Raw genomic sequence first — 14,418 nt, 5'->3', positions numbered from 1 at the left:
TACGATGGGAAAGAGCCATAACGTGCCATCCACTTTCTCTATGATGCCATCATCTTGCATATATTTTAACATTTGCATCAATTCACTTCATACACTATGAGGAACATTACGTAGCCTGCGTTTCACAGGTGAAACACTTTCCTTAACTTTAATGGTATGAGAAAAATATTTTATCAAGGCAATTATGTCACTAAAACATCTCCAAATGTCTCCTTCCATACAGAGTGGTCTGACACAGCTTTAGTAAGTGAAACGGGATGTTTATGTCCTGGTTTAATTATCATGCCAAATTCTGCTTGGTGACACCAACCCAGAACATTAATACCTTTGTAAGCTACATACATTTTCCATGAATGGTTCTGGTTTCAAAAGTGATGATGCCACAAAAATACCCTGCCAAGTCAATGTTACTGCCTTCGAATGCTTTCCTACGCTACCTGTTAGCCGTCCCCAAATCTACCTCCACCTATGCTTGTCATAAGGAACTTGCTGTGGTTTATATAGTCGATTTAATCAAGATGAGCCCCTTGCTCTTATGGCACAAGGTATGGACTTCTACTGCAACTGATTTTAATAGGGTGATTATTATGGACTGTATTAAATATGAGGGGTCTAGAAATATTCAGTGGCTTTCCTATGTTAAAAAATTTCAAACTAACATAGGACACGCAGACTTTTATGATACGCCATCTTTATTATCCTTAATTTCGAGAAAGGCATTGAAAGAATGTTGTTTAGCCTTTCTTGAGGATCAACGTTGGTGTTCAGAGAGAAAGAAATCGACTGTGACTCAAGATGACTTATTGATCCAAGGACCGGGTCTACAGTCTTACTTGTCGCCCGAACAGTCCAGTTATACTAGAATGCTATTAGCACGCCTGAGAACGGACAGTTATTTCAGGTTGTTAACTTTTCCAACTACTAATGACTGGTCAAAAAGTTTAATTAAATGCCCATGCGATGATTCTTCTACGCAATCCACCATACATTGTATCTTATTTTGTAAATTTTATGTATGGGGAAGAAAGAGATATTTAACACCTTTGCTGAAAATCTGGGGCTTGAGGCAATGTAGACCAGCTCTATATAAGTTGCTTTTGTTACAAGATGAAATGACTATATGTGCTGTTTCCAAGTTCTTAAAATTCGCTATTAGATGCAGATCTACGCTTGATTAAGTCTTCTTTTTCTTGAATTTTAATCATGATGTCCCTAGTATGCGGTAGTTTATTCGAGTGAAACGATGTACAGAATTTAATGTAATTTTACCTACAGACTACATTCCAGTATGTTTTAAGATATGTGGTATGTTCTCTGATTCATTCTTAACCACTTGGATGCTGAGCCTGTGCTTGTGCTCCAATGTAATTTCCATTGAAGTCAATGGAAACTCCATGACGAGCTGAGCTCGTCATGAGCGTCGAAGGGGTTAAATATTATTGTATGACATGTATTTTAATGTGCTTTTATGGTTTTTTACTGAAATCGAATAAAGCTATCTTTGACTTGACTTGACTACTGCCTTCGAATGCTGTAGTGACAACATCCGGAGGTAATAGTACTTTGTATGCCCAGGATTGTTTGTATTTGTCAATAGAAATTATAGTCATTCTTGCACCAGAACCAATGAGTAGAGGAATATGGATACCACCAATTTTTATCTGATGTAAAGGATCACTAATATTCCTTTCTACTTGGATGTTGTTGATGTCCACACAATCAACAGACAACATTAACTCTTCAAGTTTTTTTCAACTACTTCGTGTTCACTATCTACAACACGATCTTGTACATATCGAAACGGAGTGCGTTTGCCTCCTCTGCAAACGTTTCCCAAGTGGCCAACCTTTTTACATTTCCAGCATTATTGTGCCATAGCAGGACAGTTTTTAAAATTAGAAACGTGGGAGTTTGAGCCACACCAATAGCATTGCAACTTAGAACGACCAGAAAACACACCCCTACCACCTCTGGTGCTGGTATCAGTAGTATTCCTTTCCTTTTTTGAGGTAGTATCGAAAGTTTAAGGACCGTGTGGATCTTTGGATGAGAATTTGACATGGACAGCATTAGTAGCGGCCGATTCAATTTCGAATTATTTGGCGTCTAATTGTGAACATTCAATGCTTTTTGCTATATCAATAGCCTCATGTAAAGACAGATTTTTCTAAGACAAAAGCTTTTGTTGAATCTTTTTAGAATAACACCTGGAAACGGTTAGATCCCTAATTAATTTCGAAGTGCAATTATCAAAATCGCAGTAACCAGCAAGAACCTTCAGAGCGGTTGCATAAGTATCAATGGATTCATTTGAGCCTTGAACACGAGTAAAAAACGTATGCCTGTGTACCACCAGATTAATTTTTCCTTCAAAGTATAAGGATAATTTTCTTACAGCCAACTGAAACTCATCGAGATCTCCACTATCTTGATCTAAGTAAACAGGTAAATGGTCAAAAACATTCTTATTCTCAACAACCAAATAGTAATATAGGAGTCTACATTTTCTATCAGCTTTAAATTTTAACCATCAATGAATGGCCCATAGATATGCATTGAAAGATCTATACCAAAGTCCCCATTTTAATGGGGGATCTCCTGGTTTTTGTAACAAAGGAGTTGGAGGAGTAACTGATTGCATTGTGAGTAATAGAAGAGAGAGAAAAAAATAAAAAAAATAAGTGTGAACAAGAAATTGAAGATAAAAAAATATATGTAATAAATGAACATTGAATTATTAGCAAAATTAGTCAATGAATGATCAGGAAACACTAATGTTAGACTTTGTGTTGAAATAACGTAGAATGAAAGATAAAGCATGTTAATCGCTGTTAACATGACGTGGGGATTTGAAGTAAAAATAAGCGTGATACGCACTGTTAACACAAATCAAGATGAAGATGCAGAATAAGCGTGTTAATCGCTGATGTTAACATGAAGCTGCAAACTTTGCCAATAGAAAAAAAAATGTGTTAATCGCTGGTAACACAATGTAGAATATAAATGCAGAATGAGAATGTTAATCGCTGATGTTAACACAAAGCTGGATTGAAAATGGTTTTGAGCAGGACCATATGTCACCATGAGAGGAGCTGTGAGTGAATTTGAAATGCTGTATAACCAAAATAACCAAAACCTCTAATGCTGCAAGTTGTACTTCCTGATCTGAGACTGTGCAGCACAAGATGATCACCTTGAAGGATGTCGCGCTGAATGAGGAAGTGCCATAAAGCCCTGCAGATGAATAAACAATGCAATGCGGACTCGCACTGAATGAAGAAGCGCTGTGGAGCCCAGCAGTTGCAGAAACAACACGAGGCGGCCAAAGGTGAGTGTTGTTTAAATAAAGCTGGACTGACGCGGAAGGCACGCATTGAAGAAGAATTCAGAAACAATGGAGAAATGCGCTCAAGCGGACAGACCAGTGAGGCGGGGAGCATGAGCGCCGGCTGTTACAGCATGTAAACTGCCTGAAGTTTAATGTACATACAACATCAGTGGTTGTGGACGTAAAGGAAAGTCCAAATACAAACACGATGTGTGTGGTAGACGCAGGTGAAGCACACGTTGAGGGAATTAGCTCAAAGAGGAGTTTTCTTTTCTTTATTTTTTTTAATGGAAACAAAGGGTCCGTGAAGAATGAAGCGTCTTCTCTGGCCTTGAGAGGGCAAATCCCTGAGCCCTTGTTAAAAATAAATGAATATGAAGTAAAGTACCTTTAGTTTGAGGCGGAAAACAGTAGTATCTTTGGTTTGAGGCCGAAGTCTGGAAGTAGAGTGAATGGATAAAGGAAAAAGAAAATAATCACCAACATCCCGGGTGGTACCTCAGACGAATTCGGATCCAAAGCTTGTCGCCAATTTTGTAAAGTATTCACCAGCAGTCTTCAGATGAATTTGAGGGTTTTTTAATACAAAAGAAGATTAACAACAAGTACATTAGTAATGAGGGCTCAAGGGGACAGCACCAACTGACACTGTGGTGTTCCAGTCCTTCACCCACACATTCCATCTACAATAGTACATGGAATACAAGCAAAACCAGAAGATTCCATATATGTCCTGTAAGATAAAAGCATCAATAAAACACAGAAAAACAATGCAAAACTTAACCACCACAGGACCTTCCATTAGTTTTAACAGGGTCAAGAAGCGTACCATTCAAGCTTCTAACTTCAGCACCTTGTTAGGGAAAAATAGCATTCTTAGTGGCAATAATTTATGCCAGGATTGGAGAACATGAGGTAATGTTATGTAATAACCCTGTGGCTCATGTCTGGCCATTGCTTTTCACAGAATACTGTTTAAGACAATCAGAGATATTAGCAGGAAGTAGCAATCTGTGAGATCCGGTTTTAGGTAGTAACGCATAGCAGCCAAGTACTAAAGAGTAACAATGTTAAGTGCAATGTTCATGGGAAGCAATTCTAAGGTAGGAGGCAAAATCTTATTTATGTTGGTATTTTACAAAGAGACAGTAATCATCAAACAATTTTGGATCATTATACGTAGCACCAAGCCACAGATACAGGGGAAGATTAGTACACTTGCGGACATGTTATTTTAGCAAAACCCTACATCTATATAGGGTGACCAACCGTCCGTAAATTTCACGGATCGTCCGTAATTTGGACCTCATGTCCGTTGTCCGTGAGAGTCCTTTTTACGGACGCCTTTTGTCCGTAATTCTGGCCATTGCAGGGAGCAGCACTGCTCCCTGCGAGAAGCCTCAGGCCCCTGATGGGGCGCCTCGAACTCTTCCCCGAGGATAAGAGCAGCCCCACCCCAACCATTCTCATTCTGTCTGTCATTCTTCCCTGCCCCTCCAAACTGTTCCGCACTTTCGGTCTGTAAACAGTTGACCCGGTGCTCACCAGTTTCAATACACAGATGCTTTAGAATTAATCTATCAATGGCTCGTAGTTAATAAACCCGGATGAAGGATGCTCCCTAACTTTCTTGAAGTGTATTGTCTTAAAGGCAATTGGAAGCTTTGGGGAGAAGTTGGTGCTTCTGCGGGACGCTGTGATTGGTAAACACCTTTGTTGGACTTGGCTGTCCCTTGCGCGTTAAATGATGCGTTAGGTTCGGCCCAACTCATGCTTTCTCAAAAGTTTATCATAAACATGAATTTATACATAGTGAGTGAACCCATAGTGGCTCTGTATCTTCACAGCAAGTTACAAATCATATGTGCACAACAGCCCAAAAAGGGGTGCCCTTCAGTGCCAGTGCTTTGCACCTGGGCTGCTAGGCAACACCTTTATTTTACTTTTTAATATGTTTGCTATTTTTTCCACATTGATTATGCTTGCAGAAGAAATAAATAACATTAGAACATTGGAATGTGGAGCATACATGAGTGAAAGGGAGGTTGGAGAGCTGGAAGAAAGGATGGATGGATGAGTGAAAAGTTGAATGGGTAGACGGCTGAGTGACTGGGTGGATGGATTAGTAAGTGGAAGGATGGATGGGTGGGTGAAAGGGTAAATGGTTGGATGGATGAGTGAATGGATGGATGGGTGGACAAGTGGATGCATGAGCGAGTGAAAGGGAGAATAGAAAAAAGGATGGATAGATGAGTGAAAGGGTGGATGAATGAGAGAAAGGATGGATGAGTGATAGGGCCAATGGATTGATTTATGAGTGGGTGGATAGGTGAAGGGAGGATGGAAGGATGTCTGGCTAAGCAAAAGGGGAATGGGGCGAGAAAGGGAGGATAGATGGATGGATGAGTTAAAGCATGGATGAATGATTGGCAGAATGGACGGGGGAATGGGTGTCTGGATGAGTGAAAGGAAGAATGTAAAGATGTATGTGTGAAAGAATGCATACATGAGTGAAAGGGAGGGTGGAGAACTGGGAGAAAGAATGGATGGATGAGTGAATAGTTGAATGGGTATATGGATGAGTGACTGGGTGATGGATAAGTAAATGAAAGGATGGCTGGATGGGTGAAAGGGTAAATGGGTGGATGGATGAGTGGATGGATGGGTGGAAAAGTGGATGGATGAGTGAAAGGATGGATTGGGTGAAAGGGTGGATGGATGATGGATGGAGGAGTGAAAGGGTGGATGGAGGGATGGATGAGTGAAATGATGGATGGAGGGATGGATGAGTGAAATGATGGATGGAAGGATAGATGATGGATAAGTTTGCAAATGTTTGAAAATGTTTGGATATGGATGGGCACACAGATGGAAGGACAGAATGAATGGTGAAAGACTGAATTATGGATGAAAGAATTAATAGATGACAGAATGAAAATTTGAAATGGTGGATATCAGGAGTTTGATGGAAGAATGGATGGCTAGATCCTTAGACAAGAGAGCTCTTCTGGGGAGGGCTGTGATGACTTATTTGCTTTCTTGGTGCCATAGGAGCTTTAGTTCAAAGTGGGAGGTATTTTAATTTTCTGGCCACTCCCTTGCTTTACTATTCAGTATTTTCTGTGTGCTTATGTGTGGGATCTATACATCATACATATGACATTTTAAGTGACACCCAACTGCTACTTGAATGTTACACTAATAATTGTAAATTTTTGCATGTTTTGTTTTAGTTTTAAGGGAAAGCCTCATAGTGCCATGAGCGGTGCTTGAGATGTATATTGTGTTTGTACCAAAAGGCAAAGCGTCAAAAATAAACAATATAATAGTGTATCGACAGTGCTTTCTTTAAGTAAGCTGCAGGGAAAAGCACCTTTGTGACTTCGTCAGCTAGTGCAACTCTCTGGAAGCCTCCATAAGCAAAGTCAAATTCCATATTTTAATTTCCACTTGCTGAAACACCCATATGCGTACCCTATAGCGGGTTCATCACAGCAATCCTCCCTTTAGTTGGCCTATGCGTGCCGTATTACATCTCACAATGGCACTCGGATATGAGATGCTAGTAACAAAGACTATCCGGGCAGATCTTCCTGACCACTTCTCTCACCAAACATGCCTGCTCAGGACCATGAGTTGTAAACAAAATATCGGACTAGACAACCCAGTGCAGTAACCATATAGATTACTATCATATGAAGTACAACAAAAAAACAGCACAGTTGCTCAAAGCTGCACGCATACCGAAAAACCATAAAGTGCACGATTGTCTCAACCTAATCTAAACTTATTTTCACTTGTACTTAAATGGTTGTCTATTTACTCACTTTTATACTATTGTGCAACTTCCTCTGATGTGTCTGTAAAACTTACCTTTTGTCCCGAAGTTTTGTCATGAATTTTGACCTTGTGTTCTGAATTTTTTTCCTGAATTTTGACCCTTTGACCTGAATTTTTACACTTACTGTCCTGAATTTGCACCCATGCCAGTTGGTCACCCTACATCTATAGACTCCCGAATTTTTAATGTAAAGAAATGCCTCTATTTCATGTTATATTACTAGTATTTGTAGAGCACAAGTACACCGGAACTGTTTCTTGGCGCTAGGGTAACAGAAGGAAAAATATTGAAAAGCGGACAGGAAAATTTATTAAAAAAAATAAATAAACGGCGCTGGGAGCGATTGAAAACGCCAGCGCTCCTGAGGGCTGGTAAACGACTTAAAAAAAGAAGTCCTTAAATTGGCCATAAAGTGAAGGATAGTGGAGGTATTGTGTACTTTAGTCTTTGCTCTTGGGCAGGAGCAAATAGAGGACGAGGCATGACAAATGCATGCCATGGACAAATGGGGAGAAAGAATGGGAGTCGATGGAGCCACAAATGGCAAGCCGATGGGCGGGCTAAAGCCTCCAAAGCACATATAACGGGTCTCTTTTTGAGAGAGCGCATGTACGCCGTCAAGAGCGGAGACTTATCAAAACTACAGAAAGCAACTTTGCTGTTATCTTAACGAAAATCAAGTTATGGATGAAGGTGTGTTGTACTTCCTGCATTGTTAGATTCCAAGTGTTATAATATAGTGCATTTTCTATCTCCATGATCTGGCATCCTATGACAGATCATGGAATGTTCATTTACTATTTATATGACGTCAGCTGTCATTGTCAACCACTTGACAGCTGGCGCCCGTAATTGCTTGTTTATTCTGTCCTGCTTACTGCGGGTCCTTTTACATTTATTAAATTAAATTCTTGTGACATTCACCTTGAATTGCTTCTTTATGTCACACTACAATTGGCGACGAGGACGGGAGATCGTGGAAAGGACCTGCGGGTATTTTTTGGGAAATTCCTATCGATCCAGGTTTGATTGATGAAACCTGTCATGACGGAAATGAGGTAAAGCGGACTTACTGAATACTTCTCAGTGTGAGTTTAGCCACGCGCATGAGGTGTCACTGGGAAGCGCTTCATTAACTAGTTTAATTGAAGGATTTGACGGCGTGAGTCAAGATTTGAGCGAGCGCTCATTGAATTTAACTTGAACTGCAAGCGGAGTTATACGCGGCTGTGTTTGAACATACTAAACAAGTCGAGCTTGTGTTTGAGAGTGAAATTGACGAAGCTGAAGCGAGCGCTGAGGAAACAATCGGCGTTATGTGCTGAAAAGAGAACTTACTTGCTGACGCACAGCCCAGTCAGAAGCAGGCGTTCGCTAGAGTTTAACAATCTCCTCAGCTGTGACGCGTGAGGCATTCTGGGAGGTACTTCGTCAGCTTTGATTGGTTCTCATAAGCAACTCGTCATCTTACGTGGCTGCGTGTGGCCATTTTGAATTTGCTTCATTCTACAAACATCGGGAGTTAATGGAAACTCTTACAGAGCACTGACTATAATGTTATTTTAGCCAATTTTGAAGTGAAATTAACTCTGGTGAAGCGGTAATTCATACAGATTATATTTTTTTCTTATTTTGAGCAATTAAATAATCTGGAACAAGTACTGTTGTGAATATTAATTTTTTTGAGGATACATATATTTTCCTTGGCAATATTTACATAAGGAAACATGGCTGAGAGCAACAATATTTGTGCACCACCCCGTTTCTTAGAAGAGCCTGGCAAACCCACTATGAAGTGGAAGATATGGAAAAGGGCTTTTGAAAATTATATAGTATCCATTGATGGGAAAGCTTTTGACGCAGAGAGGAAATGTTCCTTATTGTTTGGCCTATTGGGAAAGGCTGGACAGGACGTTTTTGACAGTCTGCCTGAATTTGAAAACCCACCTGGAACTTTTATACCCATGAATGAATATGATGAAGCCTTAAAAAGACTTGAAAAACAATTCGATGAGGAAAATAATATAATGGTGGCTAGACATAGGTTTGCTTTAAGGAAGCAACAGGAAGGGGAGACTGTTGATGAATATACAGCTTGTCTGAGGATACTTGCTGTTGAATGTGAATATGATGAAATGACTGATATTTACATTAGAGATCAGATCGTTTTCTATTGTTTCTCAAAGAAAGTCCAGGAAAGGTTGCTGGCTTGCAAAAGACCTACATTGCAGGAAGTTTTAGATATTGCTAGGGGTATAGAAAGATCACTTGTATCTACAAGAGAATTATCTCATGCTGGGAATAACACTAATGTATTTTATTTACAGGACAAAAAGAAAAGTGATGGTAAGACTTTTGGAAAGAATGTGTGGGATAAGAAATTAGGAGGTAAGCATATGAGTTGTTTTAGATGCGGATCCAATGATCATCTAGCGGATTACAAAAATTGTCCCGCTATTGGTAAGAGATGCGTAAAATGCAAAAAATATGGCCATTATTCTACTTTATGTAAGTCTAAGACATCAGGTAACAACATGAATATTAACATGGTGGGAAGTTTTGATGAGGAAATGTGTTCGAATATCATTCTTTATGTTGAAATGATAGATGGTAAAATTGTAGGTCCTATTGGGGATGTTATTATAGGAAATGTTGAGCTTAAGTTTACTGCTGACTCAGGTGCACCTATAACTACAATTTCTGATGTACTATATGAGGAGAAATGGAAGAATGTACCACTCACTGATTCTGATATAAACCCCAAGGCGTTTGGTGAGAAGGAGATAAACATGTTAGGCTACTTCAATGACACAGTGACTTTCAGGGGTAGGTCCATTGATACCAAAATATATGTAGCTGAAAAGGGGAGGATATTGGTAGGGTGGAGAGATCTAGCCCAATTAGGTGTCATATTAATACCAGGAGCCAAAGATCCAGTTATTTTAAGAGAAGATTGGGTTGATAATATAACTGTTGAGAGTGATTATTCTGATTTGAACAGCATTTTGGGAAAACATGTTGATGTATTCAAAAACAGTATTGGGTGTGTCAAAGGTTTTACTCATGATATTAAATTGAAAGAGGGTGCCATGCCATGCAAACATAAGGTGAGAACTGTACCTTTGTCAATCAAAAAGGAGCTTAAAGAGGTTCTAGAGAAACTGACCAAGGAAGGTGTGATTGAAGAAGCGGAAGAATCCGAATGGATTTCTGCAATTGTCGTTTCCAAGAAGAGGAAAACGGGAGACATCAGGTTGTGTGTGGACCTGAGGTCTTTAAATAGGAACATTTTAGTGAATTGTCACCCACTACCTAAGATTCAGGACATCCTTCAATCGGTGTCCGGTTCCAAATTTTTTTCATTAATTGACTTAAGAGCTGCCTACCATCAGGTTTGTCTATCTGAAAAGTCTAAGGAGCTGACTACTTTTATTACACCCTACGGAGCTTTCAGGTATGTGAGGTTACCTTTTGGGTTAGCATCCTCTTCAGGGGTGTTTAAAAAACTTATGGACTTGCTGTTTGGTGGAATGAAAGGTGTTGAAGCCTTTCAGGACGATATTCTTTTGCATTCAGAAACTGAAAAGGAGCACTTGCAACTAATCGACAAGGTTTTGGGTGTCCTTAAAAAGAGAGGCATGACAGTGTCAAAAGACAAATGTAAATTCTTGACAAGTGAAATTGAATACTTGGGGCATGTGTTGTCTGCAGATGGAATTCATCCTAAGGATGATCTTGTTCAAGCCATAAGGGATGCTCCGGAACCAAGTAATAAAGATGCACTTAAAAGTTTTCTGGGACTCAGTGAATATTATTCCAGGTTTTTGCAGAACTATTCTGAAAAAGTTGAACCACTCAGGATGCTTTTGAGAAAAAATGCTGTGTTCAAATGGTCGACTGAGCAAGAAGTAGCTTTCAAAAGAGTGAAGGAGGAAATAGCTACTGCACCTGCACTGAAACCCTATGATCCACAATTAAAGAATATAGTGACTGTAGATGCTAGCAATGAAGGGATCGGTGCTGTGTTTTGTCAAAAATCTGGTAATGAGGAGAATACTATTGCTTTTATTTCAAGGAGACTGAATGAAACGGAGAAAAACTATAGTACCATTGAGCGTGAGACTTTGGCATGCGTATGGGCTGTGCACAAGCTCAAAGATTATCTATGGGGTAAAAGTTTCACTCTTGTGACGGACCATAAACCTCTAGTTTATATGCTGAATGGAACGGGACGTGGCAACGGAAATGCTAGCTCAAGACTACTGAGATTGATGTCTAAATTACAGGAGTTCAATTATGTAATTGAACACATCAAAGGGGGAAAAAACTGCAGAGCTGATTGTTTGTCACGATTGCCAATTCAAAATTTAAAGGATGAGTCAATGGATGATACCGAGTGTGTGGTAGCTCTGATAGATGCTACTATCATGTGTCGAGGATCCATATCGGAGGAGGATTGGCAGGAAAAATTAGCTAAGGACACGGTTTTAACCAAGGTGCAAGAGTATGTGCGCAGTGCTTGGCCTCCCATAAGGAACTTACCTAGTGAACTAAGGAGCTACCAACAAGTGAGTGATGAGTTGACGATGGAAAGTGGCTATTTGAAAAGAGGCGAAGTCTTTGTGCCGCCTTATGAACTACGACAAAAAATCATAAGTCTTGCTCACAATGGGCATCCTGGCGTCACTGCCACCAGAAACATTCTCAGATTGCATTACTGGTGGCCTGGGGTAGACAATGAGATAAGGAGCTATGTGGACAAGTGTGAACAGTGTTTGAAGTCTGATAAGCACTGGAAAATGGAGAAAAATGTGTTGCAAGAGGTGGTTATTCCGAATGGTCCGTGGGCTAAAGTCGCAATCGATTTTGCCGGACCTTTTTATGTACTGCCAAATGTCAGTAAGTACCTGATTGTGTTAACGGATTACTATTCTAAATGGGTTTGTTACAAATTCGTGCATACTGTCACAACTGACATTGTCATAAATTTTTTAAAAAAATTTTTTGATAGGGAAGGACAACCAAAGATTCTGGTGTCAGACAACGGTTCGCAATTAATTTCAAGTAATATGACAGATTTTCTAAAAGAGTCAGGCATTGCTCAAGAGAAAACTCCTTTGTATAGCCCCAAGAGTAATGGCCTGGTTGAGAGACTGAACAGATTCTTTAAAGAGGGAATTCAAATGGCAATCGCTAACAAAATGGATGTGAAAGAATTCATAAGAGTGAAGGTCAATACCTACAATAATACTCCGAAAGATGCCACCAAACACACTCCTTTTTTTTGATGAGAGGGAGATCGTGTAACAATATATTGACGCCTAAGATTGGCGGATGGAGCAGTGTTGCAACTGAATCTAAAGTGATAAATGATGAGGAGTTAGGAGTGAGAGAAAACATTGAAAGAAAACAAAGGTCTACAAATGCATATGCCGACATGGTTAACAGGGCGAAGGTGAAATGTATAAAACCTGGTGATTGGGTTTTAGTGAAAAGACCAGGTATGGTGAGTAAGGGAGAGTCCAAGTATAGTAAACCCAAGAGAGTTGACAAAGCTACAAATGGTGCAGTTTTAGTGGAAGGAGAAGGATGGCGAAGTAAAGACCATGTGGTGAAACTTAAACCAGGGCAAGAGTGCATTATAATGAGAGGTGAGGAAAACCATGAAAGTAGCGTTGATGATAGTGTTCTTGAATGGGATGACATGCAAAATAATTCTATGACAGAACATATCAATGACTGTTACAGAGATTCTTCAGAGTTTATAGTAAATTCAAGGAGAACCTCTATGGATGAAGATGACTCTGTTACAATACATGGTGGCGAAAACTTGTGTACTGGAAATGTTGAATCTGCTGTATATAGTGAGCCTGCTCATGATACTGTTCATGCAAATGTAGAAGGAAAGTATTCTAGAGGTGGAAGAGTCATAAATCTTCCTGGAAGATTCAAAGACTATGTAATGGAGTGATTCTCAATATATAATGGTTGTTATTCACATGGGAAAAAAGGGAGATGTTGTACTTCCTGCATTGTTAGATTCCAAGTGTTATAATATAGTGCATTTTCTATCTCCATGATCTGGCATCCTATGACAGATCATGGAATGTTCATTTACTATTTATATGACGTCAGCTGTCATTGTCAACCACTTGACAGCTGGCGCCCGTAATTGCTTGTTTATTCTGTCCTGCTTCCTGCGGGTCCTTTTACATTTATTAAATTAAATTCTTGTGACATTCACCTTGAATTGCTTCTTTATGTCACACTACAAGGTGCCAACCCAATATTTTTCAGACATTTATCATTCCACTCGCATGACTACTGTGCTAATGCATTATTCAGCATCACTCAGCAAATATTTGAATGTCATGCATAAACACACGGTGACATCGAAATGTCACACATCTTCAGTATAAAAACTTGGAAGCTATGTTATGTGTCAAGGCACCCCTTTCCTTGGGAAATACCTTTCACGGATATGAGCGGAGATGGAAAGCCTAACTCCAATGGGTGAAATCAGGGGTGGGGGGTTACAGTGGAAGGCTGCCGTTCCCCGCCCAGGTCGGAGCAAATTAATTTAGTAACTCGTGGAACTTCACATACCGGCCGCAGAATCAACCCGCTGCAGAGCCAGTAACGGCAGATAGAACAGTCACTCACGCAGCACCTAACTAAACTTGGCAGTTGCTTGGATATCCGCCCCGCCTCTCGATACGTAATCGGTGTGACGCCTGCACGTGACGTGCTACGTCACCGGCTCTCTGACAGAAACTCGTAGCGTACCACCTCGGGGCTCTCGATGACTCATCCTACGAGAGGAGGGAGGGGGCGCTGCTCCACTTACAGAAGCTCTAATAATAGAACTGTGCAAGACCGGTGATGTCACCGCTGTTTGTGTTGGTTGCGGGATTCCGTATCGTGGCGAGAGCTGAAGTCACTCGCGCATAATGAGAACGTGCGCTACCCGGAAACCAGCTTCGCTCGGAAGCGTCGCGTCGCGTCGCAGCATCACTTCCCGGAGCAATGGGAATGAGCTGATCTGCGAGGAAGTTCCAGTTTCTTCTTGATGCCTGTTAGAGCAGAGTGAACAAGAGTTGCTCCCAAAAGTTTAAAGGCTATAGAAGTGTTAACGTGCTGATTTACTGGGGAAAAAGCAAATTATTTAGTGCCAGGGGATTGTAAACAGTCCAGCAGAACAATGGTTTTGGCACACATTGTTGATACATCTACTCAAAGGTCTATTTTT

At 40.3% G+C, this 14,418-nt stretch overlaps 1 long non-coding RNA gene across 1 annotated transcript in view; it reads right to left on the bottom strand.

Moving 5' to 3' along the window:
- LOC144761922 (uncharacterized) overlaps positions 1-13,860 on the bottom strand; it is a 274,346-nt gene extending 260,486 nt beyond the window's left edge. Inside the window, exon 1 of the long non-coding RNA XR_013595948.1 lies at positions 13,776-13,860. This is a non-coding gene — a long non-coding RNA (uncharacterized LOC144761922). The remainder of the gene's footprint in view (positions 1-13,775) is intronic.
- Positions 13,861-14,418: the final 558 nt, after the last annotated feature.

Source organism: Lissotriton helveticus, chromosome 6 (assembly GCF_964261635.1).
Source record: "Lissotriton helveticus chromosome 6, aLisHel1.1, whole genome shotgun sequence".
NCBI classification, from domain to species: domain Eukaryota; kingdom Metazoa; phylum Chordata; class Amphibia; order Caudata; family Salamandridae; genus Lissotriton; species Lissotriton helveticus.
This window is presented reverse-complemented; position numbering and strand designations above follow the sequence as displayed.